The following is an 18,916-nucleotide window of genomic DNA, read 5'->3' as shown; positions in this document are numbered from 1 at the left end:
AAATAGCTTGATGTGTGTTTTGGCAGTCTTACCTGCAGTCACTGGCCTTGAGGGCCTGCCCAGAAATCTGGCCCTGCCCCCAGGGCCGGGCCGAGGCATAGGCTGGAGAGGCTCCAGCCTCAGGGCGCAGTGTAGGAGGGGGCGCAGAATTCATTCAGCTGTCATTCCTAATTGTGTTTGAAGCAGAAATAAATAAGAAAAGGGGATACATAGCAGTGACTGCAAGCCAGATAACTAGATATTAAGGTGCTGGGGAGGTTGTGGGCACTGTGGCCCTCTTTGTCTAATAGCAATCAGTGTGTGATGGCTGGGGTGGGAGGGGTGGAGGGGCGCACTTTGCTGTCTCAGCCTTGGGTGCTGGAGGACCTTGTCCCGGCTCTGCCTGCCCCTGTGTGGTCCTCCTGACCCCATGTGTCCCTTCCTGCTCCGTGTTTGTGTGTGTCCCCTTCTGGCCCCCTGTGTGGTCCTCCAGTCCCCCTGTGTCCACTCCTGCCCTACCGTTTGTGTGTATGTGTCCCCTCCTGCCTCCCCTGTGTGTGTCCGTGTCCCCTTCAGCCCATCTGTGTGGTCCTCCAGTTCCTGTGTCCTGGCCTGTTTGTGTTTGTCCCCTTCAGCCCATATGTGTGGTACTCCAGTTCCTGTGTCCTGGCCTGTTTGTGTTTGTGTCCCCTTCTGCTCCCGTGTGTGTGTGTGTGTGTCCATGTCCATGTCCTCCTCCTTTTGTGTCCTACCTGATCATGCACCTCCATTACTGTGAACCCATGCTATGCATCTGAGTGAACCTAATTCGCCTAATCTCCATGCTCCATCCAGTGACTGACTAAGCATTACCTGGTACTCATACTGTGCGATCTGGTTTTCTTGTATTCCTGTATTGTCATATTGCTGTATGTCACCCCTAAATATTGTCTGTAACCTAAATTAATGTATAGCGCTGCGTAATATGTTGGTGCTTTATAAATACAATAAATAAATAAATGTCCATGTCTTCTTCAGCCCCAGTGTTATCCTCCAGTCACCTGTCCCTTCCTGTCCTCCTCTCTGTGTCCCCTCCAGCCCCCCCCCCCCACATGTCTCCACTCCCCCAAGTAACAATAAGGGCAGAGTGACTCACTTCCCTATTGATTCCAGTGATGTGTGTGTGGTCCTCTCCGTCTCAAGCATATCAGCGCTACCCCTGTAAAAGAATAGTTAGCATCAGAGCGGCTCACCTTCCTCCAGCAACGGTGATCTGCAGACATCTCGTGCACCGCACAGCTTCCCCAGTGACAGCTCCTGTTAATGACTTATCAACAAGAGCCATCACTAGGGGAAGCCACGCGGTACGCGAGATGTCTGGGAAAAAGTGCATCTTGTATTCCGAAAAATATGGTAATTGCATATGGGCAAAAAAAACCCCCAAAAATTTACAGCTTCAAATGCCATAGCCCCTTTTAGTTCTCCTGAAATTGTAAGTTCATCAAGTTCAAGATTTTACAGGTCTTTTTTGGTCAGAATTGAGATAACATTTAGTGGTGAGTGTAACTGCTCTGTGTTTCATGTAAAAATGTGCAGAAATTCTGCAATTGTCTTGCGAGTTCATCACCTTGAATGGCAAAAGCAGTTTCATTTCTACAATGCAGTATTGGAGTTTTAACCTCCTGGGCGATAATCCCGAGCTGAGGTATATCGCGCAGGAGGATTTCTCAGGCCCTGGTGGGCCGATTTGCATATTTTTTTTCGTTAGACGCAGCTAGCACTTTGTTAGCTGCGTGTAACTTCCGATCGCCGTCGCTCGCCGCCGATCCGCTGCTACCCGCCATGCCGCGCAGCCCCCCCCAGACCCCTTGCGCAGCCTGGCCAATCAGTGCCAGGCAGCGCTGAGGGGTGGATCGTGACTCCCTCTGACGTCACGACGTCCATGACGTCGGTGAAATCATCCCGCCCTGTCACCATGGCGACCGGGGAAGCCCAGCAAGAAATCCCATTCTGAACGGGATTTCCTGCTTACTCTGATCGCCGAAGGCGATCGGAGTGGGTGGAGGGATGCCGCTGCGCAGCGGCTATCATGTAGCGAGCCGAAGGGCTCGCTACATGATTTAAAAAAGTTTTTTTTTTAAAAAAGTGCTGCGCCCCCTCCTGGGCGATGCAATTGTATCGCCCAGAGGGTTGATGTCCAAACACACCTTGGTGGTGCAGTCTATGCCCCTTATTGAGATTGCTGTAAATGGAATGGTTACACAGCACTCCTGTCTACTGTTGTGGCACTGTGTGCTAAGCAACACATTGTACAGTATATAAAAATGTGGGGTTCTGGATGTATGTAAATAGCTGATAGATCAACTTGAAGTCAATAAAGGGGCTAACTGGCCAGGGCTTTGTTATCATCAGAGTGGCCAGTAAAAAGTTTGATTCAACCACCTCTTAACTCCTATTTATAACAAGTTAAAGGGCACCAACTGTCACAACATGACACAGCTTAGAGGACTGTGCTAAATTAAAAATGAAGGGGCATTATCTCCTCTTGATGAAGCGGTATACATCACAGAACTAGTGCAGGCTACAGGAGAAACCCACGGCTGATTTCTGGCTTACCTCGATCCTGGTCTATCCAGCGGCTATTGCCACGGTTGCATGCTACCTCTGCCCAGTGAAGTACTGTATATACCCTTTTCACTGCATTCAATAAATGCTGCTTCTGCATCTTTTATTTATTTTGTATTTATTGTATTTACTGATTAAAGGGCCAACATATTACGCAGTGTTGGACATTAGTTAAGGTTACAGACAATATTTAGGGGTTACATACAGCAATAAGATGATACTGAAATACAACATAGTATGGAGTATGAGTACAAGGTAATGCTTAGTCAGTCACTAGATGGGAGCATGGGGAATTCACTCAAATGCATAGCATGGGTGCACAGTAATGAAGTTACATGATCAGGTAGGACACAAAAGGAAGAGGACCCTGCCTGAAGGCTTACAACCTAGAGGGAGAGGTAGGGACGTGAAAGGTAGGGGAGCAGAGTTCAGCTGCGGGTTTAGAGCACTAGTGAGGGGTGGTAGGCCAGAGTGAAAAGGTGAGTTTTGAGGGCCTTCTTGAAGGTGTTGAGGGAGGGGGCTGCCCTAATGGGTAGAGGTAGGAAGTTCCATTGTGATGGAGCAGCTCTTAAGAAGTCCTGGAGGCGTGCATGGGACTTGGTGATGCGGTGGCGGCCAGGCAAAGTTTATAGGAGGAGCAGAGTGAGTGGCTAGGTGTGTACCTCTGAGTAAGATCGGAAATGTAGGTTGGACAGGTTTTGAGGACAGATTTGTAGGATTAGACACAGAATCTTGAATCTGATTCTGGACTGGATAGGAAGTCAATGGAGGGATTTACAGATGGGAGCCGCCATAGTGAAGCAATGGGAGAAGTGGATCATTCTGGCTGCTGCATTCATGAAGGACTGGAGCAGGGGCAATTCGGGTCATAGGGAGGTGGGCGGAGCTACGCAGCTTGAGTTTCCAGCCACGCTTCCGCGCTCTGGTGAACCTGGCGTCTTGTGCATCGGCCGGTCTCCCCCGTCACTGGCCTCTCTGGATGAACATAGCTTACCGGTCTATGCATAGAGCAAGGCGACTTGATTGTCGGGGCGAGCAGACAAGTAAGACGGCCTCATACTCTCCTAAGCTGTCCTATAAAGCACCATAAGAAGCTGCGTGTTACGCATTGGAGAAGTCAGTGAGACGCCAGCATCCACGTTTGGTGAGACCCACCCTTTACTTCCTACATGGATATATGAACTGTTATGGTTTCTCCAGGGAATTGGTCTGTCAGCCCCAGCTATATGGACATTGAGTGGGGACACGAATTGAGTTCCACTATCTGTGGCTAATACCTGGAGTCCAGCTGGATTGTAGATTTCTTAAGGGGGGCCCCCACCAAAAATCGTGCTGATATACAGGGCACCAGTATGCAAGCGCGGGATGATTGGAGTATGCGTGTGTGAAATTATCCATGTACATTACCTAATTGGAAAATATATTATTCATTGCTGATTTGATAGCTATAAAGCCTTTGCTTATGCAATTTTAATTATTGAATCATAAGTGCTCCATCCACATGTGTATCTTTGGAGATTCTTAATGTTTTCCCCTTTTTTGATTAATAAATTTTGATACTTGGCATATTAAGGTGGCTGGTAACCCATATTTATTCTATATCTGAATTGCGTTATCTGACTTTGGGGTTGGTCCCGCCCATTATCTTTTACACGGGTAAGGTAGACAAGTATTTGGGGATTAATTGCCTTTTTTCTTTATTCGGGCCATAGGGAGACCAGACAGAAGGGCATTGCAGTAGTCAAAGCGGGAAAGTATGAGGGAATGGATGAGGAGTTTGGTTGTGGCAGAGGTCAGATAAGGGTGGATCTTGTAGATGTTATGGAGGTGGAAGTTGAGGACTTTGTGAGGTTTTGGATGTGGGGAGTGAAGGAGAGTGCAGAGTCCAGGATGACACCCAGACAGTGGGCTTGAGAGGTAGGGTGAATGGTAGTGTAGTTAACAGTGATATGCACATCTGGGAGGTTCAGGTTCAGGGATGGCCCGGGTGGGAAGATCATAAATTCCATTTTGTCCAGATTTCGTTTCAGGAACTTAGCGGACATCCAGGAGGAGATGGCAGATAGACAGGAGGAGTCACCTGATAGACATAGTCACCTGATCTCTGGATTCTGTTCAGACATATGTAATTTGCACTGTATAGATTGTAGATTTGTATCACTTATTTATTAGTATTTACAGTTGTGTATGACTTTTACATTGGCACCTTTCTATGGTTATTATGTATGTATTATAATAGAATGAGTTTTTTTTCTTGCACGTAGCACCTTATCAGAACCCGGGTTCTACTGATGTACCTTATTAGTGCCCATCACAGTATGAAGTGTTAAGAGGTAATCATTCAGTTGGTTATACAATATATTGTGGACCATATATGTGCATTATTATATAGTGTGGTTGAGCCAGTCACAACCTTTTATGGCTTTATTTTAATGATTTTAATGGAAGATTTGGATTACCTGTACAAAAGTATTGTTATATATTTTTCCCTAAAATCTTGAGCAGTGCTGCTTTTTGGGGCACACTTTGTCCTTTTTTTCCTTGCTTAGTGCAATACTAGTGCCCTAGCACACTCTTAATGAATTTTTTTTTACAGAAAGATGGAGACATTTTGTTGTTTTCTATTTGTATTTTTGTGAAAATGTGAAAGTTTCAGCAAACTGAAAGTAAACATTTCAAGAGTGTATCAGGTGTTTGTGCAGGACAGTGCTTTAGCGCACAATGTAGAGTAGAAATACTTGATAATATGACCGCCATTGGGAGTAAATGTAGAATGCAGAATAACACTCTGTGCTTAGAAGGGAATGTGTCAACAGCAGTCTTACTGTTAAAGGAATACTATCGATTCACATATTTTTTTCGATTGATACAGGAATTGTTTGGGAAATGCTGCTAAGTACTGGTGTATACATTTTAGTAGCAACTTCATTGTTTACTGTTAGCAAAATACTTTCAAAGTTTACTGACGCCAAAACTGACGGCTGACTGAGCCATGAGGAGAGGGGAAATTCCCCTCACACTTGATCAGTTAACTCTGTGTGTAGCTCTGTGTGTGACAGAGAAAAGAGCTCCCAACAGCTGCAGCTCATGTGTCCTGTGTTTCTCACTAAAGTGTCTGAAGAGAGCAGAGGAAATGTAACTAATTCTCACAGCATTTAATACTGTTTTTGCTTTCAGAGTTTGATATGTTTGATATTTGCTTTCTGTAGTCTGCTTTAATGCACAGCCAGAGTTGCATATCAGACACCCCTTCTGCAATTGATTTGTCCCAATATAGCTAAATCCTACCCTCAATAAATTACAGTTTTTGCCTCTGATATTTAACATGGAAAGTAGGAAAATTTTTACACCGCTACTTAGACATTATTTGCACATTGCCATTTTAGAACACCTGGGTATCGATAGTATTCCTTTAACTAGATTTTTGGAAACTAGTTCAATCCCACTTAAATTCCAGTTCAAGTACCATGTTGTTTGCATAATTGTAATTTTATTAGGGAATATTATTTATAATTAAAATAAATCAATCTACTGCAGTTGTGTTTACACACAGCACAGATGTATTTATTTTGATACCACTTAGATACAGCAGGTGGTGCTAGTGTAACAATAACATCCAAATAACTATTATACAGCTCACATTGAAGAAAAGTAACCACCAGTTTATAACATCCACTGTATTACTTTACTATTTATTTTTGAGGAAATGTACTTTAATTGTATGTTGGATATGTATTTGAAATTCACTCCCACACCACTGATGCTGTTTATCTAAAAAAGCTATTACATATATACATTCTAAATTGTTTTACAAGAGAATACAAAACTATTGCCGTTTCTGCTGCTTTCAGTTTTACAACCACAATGACATGAACTATCTTATTCTTAGTATAAGGATAGTCCATCACTGGTATATAGCTAAACATATTGAGACGACTAAGGCAAACACGGTGGGTTACCTACTGTATATTATATTTATTGAATACGTTGTATAAAGGTGCATGTTCTTTCTTGGAAAGTGGCTACTGATTTCATTGATTTTCTACTACTTTAATAGACTTATAATATATTAAGATATATCTATGCGCTTTGAGGCCTGTGGGGAAAAATGTGCTTTACAAATGTTATTGTGTATTATTATTATTGATATCTCTTTGTTTGTTTGTTTTCTACTTATTTTGCCTATGTCCCATATTATTGCTTAGCTGAAGAAACAACAATTTGAAAAATGTGTAACACAGGGACACTATTGTATACCATCAAAAGAAGTTTTGTTCATAGATCTAAGTTTAAATCATGTTAAGATGCAATGAAAAGGTCTCACCTAAAAAACTCTGTCAGTTTTTCAGCACCTGCTTAGTAATTTTTAGGTAGAATCAGGGCCCGTTTCTACTAGTGCGGAAACCGGGCCAAATTCAGAGAGTTTCCCGCAGGCAGATCGCGCGGGGAAACCCTGCCATAGGAAACTATGACGCCGCCGGCCGAATCGCTTACCTTAGCGATTCAGCTGACATTGCCATCAGTTTCCGTGCGGGAGGCTGCAAATCCCATAGCCGTGCATGGCACGGCTTCTGGGATTCGTCAGCGTTCCCGCTGACCAGGAAGTGCCACCGCGCGTCTCTCAGCCGCGCGCGGTGGCTAGTGGAAACTGGCCCTCACAATTTTCTTGACATCTGGTAAACTACCAAAAGGTACCTATAACTAAGGCATCCTGTTCTAAATAACTAACCCTAACTAGTAAACATTATACAACAACAACAATAATAATCATAATAGTTATGGTAGTTCATTGTAAGCCTTCAATTAGGCAAAAAGGTTTGATGATGCCACTTATGGGATAATTTTAAAAGATTCGAAGAGTAAACTTAAGAATTCTAATAGAGCTTATTCAGGCTTCATTTCCTTTGACTGAATTAAATATTAGAAAAGGCCTGAAAAAATTGGTATTTAGCTGCCTGAAACATTGTAGTTGTAGCCACTGTAGCAGAGGCCTGAAATGTGGCATCTGTCTGCCTAAAAAATAGTAGTTGCATCCACTGTAGCAGAAGCCTGAAAATGCTGACATGTACCTGCCTAAAACTGTGTAGTCACACCACTGTAGAAGATTCCTGAAAATGTGGCATTTAGCGCCTAAAGAATTGTAGTTGCAGCCACTGCAGCAAAAGCCTGAAAAATGGGGCACATGCCGGAAACATTGTAATTGCATCCACTAAAGTAGTAACCTGAAAAATTTGCCATGTGCCTGCCTAAAACATTGTAGTTACAGTCACTGTAGCAGATGCCTGAAAAATTGTGCCAGTCTAACAGTAAATTGTGTAAATAAAAGTGAAGTAGGGCCATATTTTGGACTGGGTGGTGGTGGTGGATAGCTGTGGGTGGGCATGAGGAGGAATTGCAATATGTTACCTGACTTTTTTAGACACTGACCATAACCCACTGAGATCCATGCTTCATTCATTTTTATAAATGTTAGATAGTCCACACTATTGTGATCTTGGCGACTTCACTTATCCATCTTAATCTCTCCTGCTGAACTGAATGTTCTTTCAGACATAACACTTGACCAAAAGCTACATGGGAATTTGTGACAGCTTGGGCCACAAGTCAAGCCTGTACACCCACAAGTCCAGAGGTTCCTCACTCCATAGTGTCCACAGCAACCCTTAACTCACGGTAGTAGGATACCAGTTGCTCAAGGTGTTCCCTGAGGGCGGATCCAGAAACATCCTGTTGATCCATTGGACAGAACATATCTGAACTTATTAACACATCACCACCACCAGCGAATCACCCTGTTCTTGCAGGCAGAGAAGTATTACCTCTTGGACTGCGAATTGCACTTTCTGTGCCACTATCCAGAAAAGCCGAATACGGATTCTCTCTTTTGTGAATGCCTCATTTTGACAACCCTCTGTGATGGTGGTAGAATATCCACCCCACCATTTTGTGATTGTAACGAGGGTCTAACAAGGTTGCCAGGCAGCCAGTACAGTGGAAGCAGGAAATTTGGGCGCATGAGTTGAGTACTGTTTGTAAAACATTATCATTCACATAATAAATTGATCAATGTTTAAATCTTAAAATATATATTTTTTTTAACTCACTATTTATAAAACATTATTATTCACATAATAAATCAAGCAATGAGTAAATCTTCAAATATCTATTTTTACAATCACTATTTATAAAACAATATTATTCAAATAATAAATCAAGCAATGAGTAAATTGTAATAGGTTTTTTTTTTACACTCACTTTCTTAATTATTAAAGTTCACCTGACCAATCTATGAAATTTCTACTTAATGTTTGGAAATCATTATTATTATGCATAATATAATATAATGTTTGTTCACAATGCACCATATTTCAGATCTGTGTTGGTCTGTCATATATGCATTTAGCACTTTATTTGAATCTTCTGGATACTCCGTTACTTGGTATTGAATTGATTTCCCTGCCATTTTAGTTTATATGTTTTTAAAGTGGTCTTTTATGTATGTAGTTTAATAAAGGATCATTTTTGTATTTTTTACATATTGGTTTGGTGTGGTGTTTTTGAGGTCATAGCTTTTTTTTCTGAAGTTACAAAGAAAACATATTGTCAATCAGTCCAACAACATTCCACTATTACAACAGACAGTACTAAAAATATGGCAAGCCAGCAATGAGAAAACAAAAATAGTGATCTAAGCAGTACATTTCTGGAGGTTACACAAACTACAGTACAGTTACTGACTGCCATGGCTGAGCATCAAAAACAGATTATAGAAAATAAAAAGGGAAATGAAAAATATGCGTAAGAGAAAAAAAAACACAGGAAACATCGCAAACATGACAGTTCCGATTCTCAAGATTAGAGATACAATCTTTTATTAGACCCAGTAATTATACTTTATAAAGAAAAGTGTTTTAAGATATGTCTATGTTAATTTTCAAAAACATAATTGTTAGTAACAATTAATGTTTTTGGTGACATTTAAATGCGACCCACCAATTCTAAACCGCATCCACAAACATCAATACAATATATAGATACCACTACAGACCAAACTTTGAAAAAAATAAAGTATAAACAGTACTTAATATGGGTCAACAAGTTTTGAAGTATGTTTGCCTTTGTCAGGACTGTCAACTTATTTCAGTATAGACACACTGAAAACTTCTAACGTAATACACTTTTAGACAGATTGTCACCACATAAAGAGCTGTGACATAATATGTAATATCTGAACTTGTTTGTAATGATTACTATGTGTCTACACTGCTATACGATCACACTACTGATGAAGGCAACCTTAGACAGAAACATGTTGTATTATTGTATATAGTGTTTATACTCACTCACCGCTAAATTTGATTGTTCATTCAGTGGATGTCTGTATTTATTGATTTGTTGCTTGTGGAGGTGGTTTGAGGTTTTTGGCAAAAATATGCGAACACCCACTTTATATCAACAGCAGACTAATTGCACACATCACCCTGACTGTTTGACTATACTATGCACATTCTGGGGTGGATATATGCATATATGATAACAATTTATCCCTTTAACCTGTTGCCGCCCGCAACCCGCCAATGGGCATGGCCGCGGCGGCAGCCCAAGGACCACCTATCGCCAATTGGCATAAAGTCCTGGGGCTGTGTTTTGCAGGAGATCGCGCGCAGGGTGCGTGCGCATCTCCTGCTTGGTGGGCGGAGCGAAGCTCCGCCTTCAGTCTCCGAGCGGCGGTTGCCACTCGGGAGACTGTTCGATGGCGTAATCGCCGTCTATTTACATGTACAGCGCTGCGATCAGCAGCAGCGCTGTACTGGGGACAGCCGTGTGACACGGCTGTCCCCTCCTGAGCAGCAGAGGTGATCGGCTGTCATAGGCTGAAGCCTATGACAGCTGATCACGGGGATTGGCTAGCTGGGGGGGGGGAGGGGGGTTTACAATTCATTTAAAAAAATGACATTTAAAAAAAAAAAAACACAAACAAACAAATACAAACAAACAAACATTGGGGGGGGGGGGGGGGGGGGCGATCAGACCACACAAACGGAGAGCTCTGTTGGTGGGGAGAAAAGGGGGGAAGAATCACGTATGTGCTGTGTTGTGCTGCCCTGCAGCTTGACCTTAAAGCTGCAGTGGCCAATTTATTGAAAAATTACCTGGTCTTTAGGGGGGTTTAACACTGCGGTCCTCAAGAGGTTAAAGAGACTCAGAGACCGGGGCATTGTAAAAATTTAGGAGTTAGCATTTAGCATTTTGAAGCACCTAATAAATATTATTTTGATTTGAAAATAACGGCTTTCAGTCTGTTAAAACTGCGAGGGAGGTCCACCAAAGTCCACCAAACTTTCCCCTTTTTAAATGTTTTTTAAACGTTTTTACTCTTGTTGGCACCTCTGTTCAAAATGTTGTATCCAGTCTAGTCCACTACTGGTGGAGGGTTGTATCCCTATATTTCTCCTATCTACAGAGACCGACTTCTTAACCTGAGTGGGTTCAGGTTCTAATTCTCCCCACCTGCCTTGCTAGTGGTTACCAGTGGTAACCACTGGCCAGGTAAATGTCAGTCAGTGGCAAAAGCCAGTGGTAAATATTTACGCATTGATGCAACGTCATGCGTGAATGGGCGGAAATTGGATGGGGACAGCCGGGACTGCACTAGACGATATTTAAGCTGCAGACATGGCATTTGCCAATATTGTGCTTGTCTTGGCATGTCTGGTCCTTAAAAATGCCACCAGGCATGGCAAAACATGGTGGACGGTTTCTGACAAGCTAATCACCATCTGGGCACCTGGCACCAACCTCCCGCATCCTGATTTACATTTAGCCTATCTTTGGGAGCCTCAACTAGATCTCTGGAGTGGTAACTATTGCTTTGTTTGCCTCTATTGAACTGCACCCAACTTCAGCAAGCCCTTAGTAATCACTGACACACTGTTATGAATTGCTTCATGCTGATCTGCGATTGGGATCATCATCCACATCTCTATGTGACATCTGTTAATATGAATTAACTGTGTGACACACACCGATCTTCTTTCATTCATGGCTGTCCTTTAAACCATCTGTGTGGATCAACCCCATGCTATTGCTGTTGAACTATATGCATATGTGATCTGCGACTGGGATCCTCTCTACATCCAGCTGCATGTTGTCCATTTTCCACTGCTTTGGTTTACCATCCTCTGCCTTTGATTGTGGGTGTATCTTTTCATCAGGAGCTTCAATATCATGTGTGCTTAACTGCTATATTAGCTTGTTTGCAAACTTATCTGGAGCATTGATGCAATACTACCTTTTCTTTTTTAACGATTGTGGACTCCCATACACTCCAGACACAGATTGCTTTGTGTGTGTAGCAGGAAATCCAACTTTGTGGGAAGTGTTGGGGACTGCAGACCCTTTTTGGTGCCTTCTTGCCTTTGATATGTGCTTTTTATATGTTTTTTTCTAATGATACATATTTGTATATGATCCAGCGATGGGCTGAAATTTCACATATGTTAATTTTGTATGTAATAGTAGTATTTCATAATTTTGCGTAATTTTCATGCAATTTCGCAAAATGTTGTGCTGACTTTGGTAGTTAGTAGCAAAGCCCCCATACATGCTATTGCTACCAAAACAGGTACAAATGTTAAGGAGAGTATTAAGTACAAGTCAAAAACAGAATTTTTCAAAAAGACCTTGTAGTTTTTGAGAAAATCGATTTTAAAAATGCAAAGAAAAATGGTTTTTAAACTGTCATTTTTCCTAGTTTAAAAACTGTTTTCTTTGCAATTTTGAAATCGGTTTTCTCAAAAACTGTAAAAAACTCTAAATTCTTTTTTTCCTCTTGTACCCACTATTCCCTTTAACATAGGTAGCAATTGTGGTGCCAGTAGCATGCATGGGGGCTTTGCTATTAACCTCCAAAGTCGGAACAAAATTATGCAAAATTTGACACATTTTTTTGCAAAATTACGAATGACTACAAAATCAATTTAGTTTGCAAATCGCGACCTGGGTACTGTCATTTGAGTGCTGGTTATCAGGTCTAACCTCTTCCTCGCCTCCTTCCTCCGATGGCAAGAACTCTTACACATCCCTTAGGTCCATCAAGGTACAGGAAAATAACTCCTCTGAGCAATCACTGGGGTTGTGGTGGTGCAGGTAGTGTTGGGGTTGCCCACAGCAGAGGAGGAGGAGGGTACAGGAATGTTGGCAGCAGAAAAGGTAAAAGTAGTAGAATGCTGAGTGAGTGAGTCAACTACCTCTTCGGCATTCTGGGAACTAATATATCCCTTCTGCAGTGTGGCACATATGCCACGACCACAGGGTGTCTCCCCACCACGACTGTCACTGCTTGTTGTCACAAACGTCAGTGACACAAATTTTTTTTATGTCAGTGAAGTCAGCACGATACCACAAGAGTTAGAGTTTGTTAAAACCGCTCTCCCAATCCTAAAAACAGTTCACATTAAAAGGGTGACACATTTTACCACAGTAAAATTGTGAATTCACGACAGTAAAAGATTGTAAACAAGTAAATGGATAGCATTTACGGTGCAGCAATAGGTGTGTGAATCCTGCTTCTTTCCTGTCCCGCTTATTAGTATCTGCAGTCAAAGAAAAAAAGACTATATATATATATATATATATATATATATATATATATATATATATATATATATATATATATATATATATATATTGCATTAGCCGGGGTAACAAATCCACCACCGACACCAAGACTACACACTTTAAAGAGAAACTCTGACCGCGAATTTTACTTTATCCCAATCAGTAGCTCCCTTTACATGAGAAATGTATTCCTTTTTACAAACAGACCATCAGGGGGCGCTGTATGACTGATATTGTGGTGAAACCCCTCCCACAAGAAACTCTGAGGACCGTGGTACTCTTGGCAATTTCCTGTCTGTGAACCTTGTTGCATTTTGGGAAATAGCAGCTTACAGCTGTTTCCAACTGCCAAAAAAGCATGCAGCAGCTACATCACCTGCCAACAGTAAAAATGTCACCATGTAATAAATGTCAGAATGTAAATCAGGGATTTAAAAGATTTTACAATGAGCAAACACTGACTAAATCATTTATACATAATTATTGTAAAAATGAAGCACCATTTTTATTACATTATTTTCACTGGAGTTCCTTTTTAAACAGCACCTGTGCACAATCGAGGGTGATAGCTTCACACACACCCTGTTCACACAAGGCTTACTAGATATTAAGTATAATTATGCCTCAAAAATATTCCACATGATCCTGCTTCTTATATCAGACTCCCACAGAGTAATTCGGCATCGCCTCTAAAAAAAAAAAATGATCATAGGGTACAATAAAATGTTTAATATAAATATAACATTGGAAAAGCACTCACAAGTTTAAAAAAGTGTACAGCATATCAAGACATATCTGTGGATCCCCTTATTTGTAAAGGGGCTTCTAGACGTGAAATAGCATTCCGGTGACAGGAATAGAACATCAGACATGACATAGCTGCTATCTTGTCTATAATCTATGTTACATTAACATCTCAGGGTAAGAGAGTCCAAAATGGTACAGAAACCCACAAAGTAAAGAGTTGCTTCTATGTGCACTATACAGCTTTTTGTGAGTCTTGTGACTGAGAGGGCTGTGGTGCCAATGGAGGAAAACAACACTTACAACTGGGGACATAGCCCAAAAGGAGACATGATGGAGGCAGAGCAGGAAAAAAGTGACGTGTGTATGAGCAGCTCAACTGCTCTAGGCAACACACCTCTTGTCTCCCTCCCCCCATCTTGTACTTACTGTAGGATAATCTTGGCTTACATTCATTTTTCATACACTACTAATAAATTGATATGTTATATACTGAAATTATATGCAATTAACTTTTTCTCCTGAGTTTTCTTTTAAGTGATATGTTCCCACCTTACCAATACTTTTTTAAATGCAGAGTGCTGAATAGTTATTTTAAACAGCAGATGAAAAATTATCTCCTAGGAGAAAAATGAGGAGTAAAGGTGAATTGAATAGGCCCCAGTAAGTCTATAAAGGATATACACAATTATTATCAGGCCAGATACACTTTACCAGTTTAAGCTCACTGAATCGATTATCTATCTATCTATCTATCTATCTATCTATCTATCTATCTATCTATCTATCTATCTATCTATCTATCTATCTATCTATCTATCTACACACGCACGCACGCACGCACGCACGCACACACACACGCACACACACACACCAGTAGCCACTATCAGAAACATATTAACATATTGTTTATATACAGTGTTGGAATACTGTTCTGGAAATACAACAGAGCTGCAGCAAATGTTAAGGTAGTGACTAAAACAATTACAGCTTAATTAGCACATAGATAGCACCTGCCATATCATTGTTATGCTACTCAGGCATCCTTTGCTATGCTAATTAGAAGTGCCCATATAGGTTTTAAAGTTGCCACCCATCCTTTTCGTACACTAACAATCTTTTATTTCCACAAAATGGCATCAATTCATCAAGACTGTTCGATAAACAAAAAACAAGTCGGGAAAACACCGCGTTCGGTATATTAGACTTTCATGTGCTTATTAAAGCGGAATATAACCCTGCATTTCAACTTTGCTCTAAAACATTATTTACAGCATATTATATGCAAAAGCATTTTTTTTTTACTAGACCAGCATTGGAAGGGTTAAACACAGGGGTTTAAAGTTCCGTGGAGAGATATGCAGAAGTTCAGATTGTTACATTCTATTTAGTTATATGTATCTATTGAGAAATGTTATACACTCTTTGGCTGTCCTCCAACTCCTTCTCAGTGAGAGAGATGAGTCACATTCAACACTTAGATACATTTATGTAAACAAAATGTATCTATGTCAGCTTCGGATGCGTCTGCAGAAATCTCCAGGAACTTTAAAGCCCTGTGTAACCCTTCCAATGCTGGTCTAGTAAAAAAAAATGCTGGTTGCTTATAATATACTGTAAATAATGTTTTAGAGCAAAGTTGAAATGCAGGGTTATATTCCGCTTTAATCAATATTTTCACAGGTGCGGTAGAAGTTCAGTAATTTTCTGAAGTTCAGTTGACCGTAGCAGCAGAAGAGTGTTCGTTGTCTGTGTTGTTACATCTGTTCTCCTTGCAGAGACAGCATTACAATTGTAAGAGGCATCCTGACATCCCTTCAAATGTACATGTTTTGTTATACTGCCTCTGCTCGCTCTGAATCTCTCTATTAGTCTCCATTACTCTTTAACATTTTTTTATTTGCCACAGCTTAGATGAACTTCCAGGAAACTTTAAACAAGCCCTGCTTAGGGGATTTTCCCACTCCCTACTCTGCATCTTCAAACAGGATCGGAAGTGGTTAAACTGCCAAAGGGAGGCAGGGAAGTGTCTTTTTTTCTATCTCTCTCTGCTCGCTGCCTAGGGAGTAAGAAAGCAGGACCTGCTGGAGAAGGCTTAGGGTCCAATCAAAATCACTTGCAGGAGACAGGAGCTGTTTTTATTGGCTTCTGCTCCTGTCAGTCATAGGGAATCATCTCTGTTTCTGTGAGTTTTGTGAGTCCTGCACTGACTCCGTACTGATTTCAACAGAGGAGAACTGCTGGTAAACATCCACCGCTTTACTGCATTCTGTAACTTTGATGAATTGACATTTACTGACATTGGTTGAGGTGTTTACCGCACAATTCAGTAATTTATCTCACTGTTCGGTAATTTCAGCTTTCCATGCAGTAAAAGCCTTGATGAATTGACACTTTCCTAAGTGATTGTTAAAATCAGCTGTTTTCAGCATTACCAAATGTAGTAATACTTGGTAAATTGATGCCAATGGCCCATATGCAATTATTTTTTTTTACTCTTGAGTTATCTCCTAGTATAATTTTTTTCATATTCTCTTTAAAGACGAGCTGTCAGCCATACCATCTCAGAAAAAAAACACATATATAAGTAGATACTTGCTCTTCTTACATAACATATGTAATGCACGCTCCACGTTTTAATTTTAGTGATTTTTCTACAGTAAAAAAAGAGAAAAACCTTAGGAGTCTACATTTTAACTGTGTCTATTTTGAAGCCAATCCTGAGGTAATTTCCCCCCCTACTCACCTCTGCCTGATTGTATATGCATTGCCTGCCCTCCTCCCTGTCTTCAGGCTCTCCCACCCAGCTCTGCAGTAGAAACTGCATTGCCTAAGCATGATAAATACTGGCCAATCAGAGAGGAACAGATGTGTGGGAGGGGAAAACAGGAGGGAAAGAGGCTTTAGCCAATCAGGCTGCATTAGTTAAAGGGAACCTAAACTGAGAAGGATATGGAATTTTCCTCTTAAAATAATACCAGTTACCTGACTCTCCTGCTGATCCTGTGTCTCTAATACTTTCAGCCACAGCCCCTGAACAAGCATGCAGATCAGATGCTCTGACTGAAGTCAGACTGGATTAGCTGCATGCTTGTTACAGGTGTGTGATTCAATCACTACTTTGGTCAATGAGATCCGCAGAACTGCCAGGCAACTGGTATTGTGTTTAAAAGGAAACATCCATATCCCTCTCAGTTAAGGTTCCCTTTAAGTCTGAGGGGGAAGTAAAGAAGCTAAAAAAGACAACCTAGCATGACCTGCAACTTCCTTTGTGCGTGCAATGTACCAAATAAGAGTCAGGTAAACTGGGGAATGATCATTTATCAACAAGAAAAGTAGTATTGATTTTTAACTTTTGGATTGCCTGGTTAGCATCCTTATTACTTGTTTACTAGATAAAAATACAGAATTGATTTGTTATTTTATGCCTGACAGTTACACTTTAAAATAACTTTTAGACATTTTACAATTGAACAAATACCCAAAAGTTGCTAAAAAGGTACTATCAAAATTATTTTGAGTATTTTCTTACTTGCTGGTGGTTTAAAAAGCATTTTATGACAAGGTGTAAAAATATAATCTAGGACTAGGAGAAAACCCAGGAGAAAAAAGTGAATTGCATATGGGTTATGGTCCTTATTCAATTCACTTCATCTTCAAAATGTTCTCCTAGGAGATAATTTTCCATCTTCTGTTTAAAATAACTTTCAGTACTCTGCCATAAACAAAGTAGGTGACAAAGTCCTGTCAACATTATGCTAAGTATTTTCTTGCTTGCTGGTGGCCTAAAAGGCATTTTAATGATACGGTGTGAGAATATCACTTAGGAGAAAAAGTGAATTGCATGGGGGTCAAGGGCCCATATGCAATAAACTTTTTCTCCTGAGTTTTCTCCTAGGTGATATTTTTAAAGTTGTCAGTAACAGGCCTTTTAATAACCCAAAAAGCAAGAAAATATTTAAAATAATTTTTATAATGCTTTTTCACAAACATTTGGCTACTTTTACAATTGTAAAATGACAAAAAAAAAAGTTTTAAAGAGAAGATGAGAATTACCTCCTAGGAGATAACGCAGGTGAAAAAGTTAATTGCATATGGGCCCTTTCCAATAAAATGCCCTTTAACCCCCCTGGCGGTATGAAAAATTCCGCCAGGGGGCAGCGTAGCAGTTTTATTTATTTATTTATTTTTTTAAATCACGTAGCGAGCCCAGGGCTCGCTACATGATAGCCGCTGCTCAGCGGCATCCCCCCGCCCGCTTCGATCAGGAAATCCCGTTCAAAGAACGGGATTTCCTGGAGGGCTTCCCCCGTCGCCATGGCGACGGGGCGGGATGACGTCACCGACGCCAGCGACGTCGGGACGTCATTGGGAGTCCCGATCCACCCCTCGGCGCTGCCTGGCACTGATTGGCCAGGCAGCACACGGGGTCGGGGGGGGGGGGGGGCGTGCGCCGCAACGGATAGCTGCGATCGGGCGCGGGCCGGCGGCGATCAGTGTGCTGGCGCAGCTAGCAAAGTGCTAGCTGCGTCCAGCAAAAAAAAAATTAGGTAAATCGGCCCAGCAGGGCCTGAGCGGCACCCTCCGGCGGCTTACCCCATGTCACATACGGGGTTACCGCTAAGGAGGTTAGACCACCAGCAAGAGATAAAATACTCAAAATCATTTTGACGGTTTTTTTTCACCTACTTTTTCGTATGTTTTTAATTCCAAAGTCCTGAAAAGTTATATTAAATAGAAGATGAAAAATTGTCTCCTAGGAGAAAAAATTAATTGCACATGGGCCAATGTGTTTAAGAGTAGCTCTGTTGCTCTGTTGTATCCCCTACTGAAGGTGTCACCTCAGGCATCTGCCTGCTTTGTCTATGCCTAAAAGCAACACTGTGTATGAGCACGACATGTGAAGCAAATGCACAAGCACTTTTCCACTCTACTTTATGGTATTAGGTGTAAAGGCTGTTGTCTGTTT

Source organism: Hyperolius riggenbachi, chromosome 11 (genome assembly GCF_040937935.1).
Source record: "Hyperolius riggenbachi isolate aHypRig1 chromosome 11, aHypRig1.pri, whole genome shotgun sequence".
NCBI lineage: Eukaryota > Metazoa > Chordata > Amphibia > Anura > Hyperoliidae > Hyperolius > Hyperolius riggenbachi.
This window is presented reverse-complemented; position numbering follows the sequence as displayed.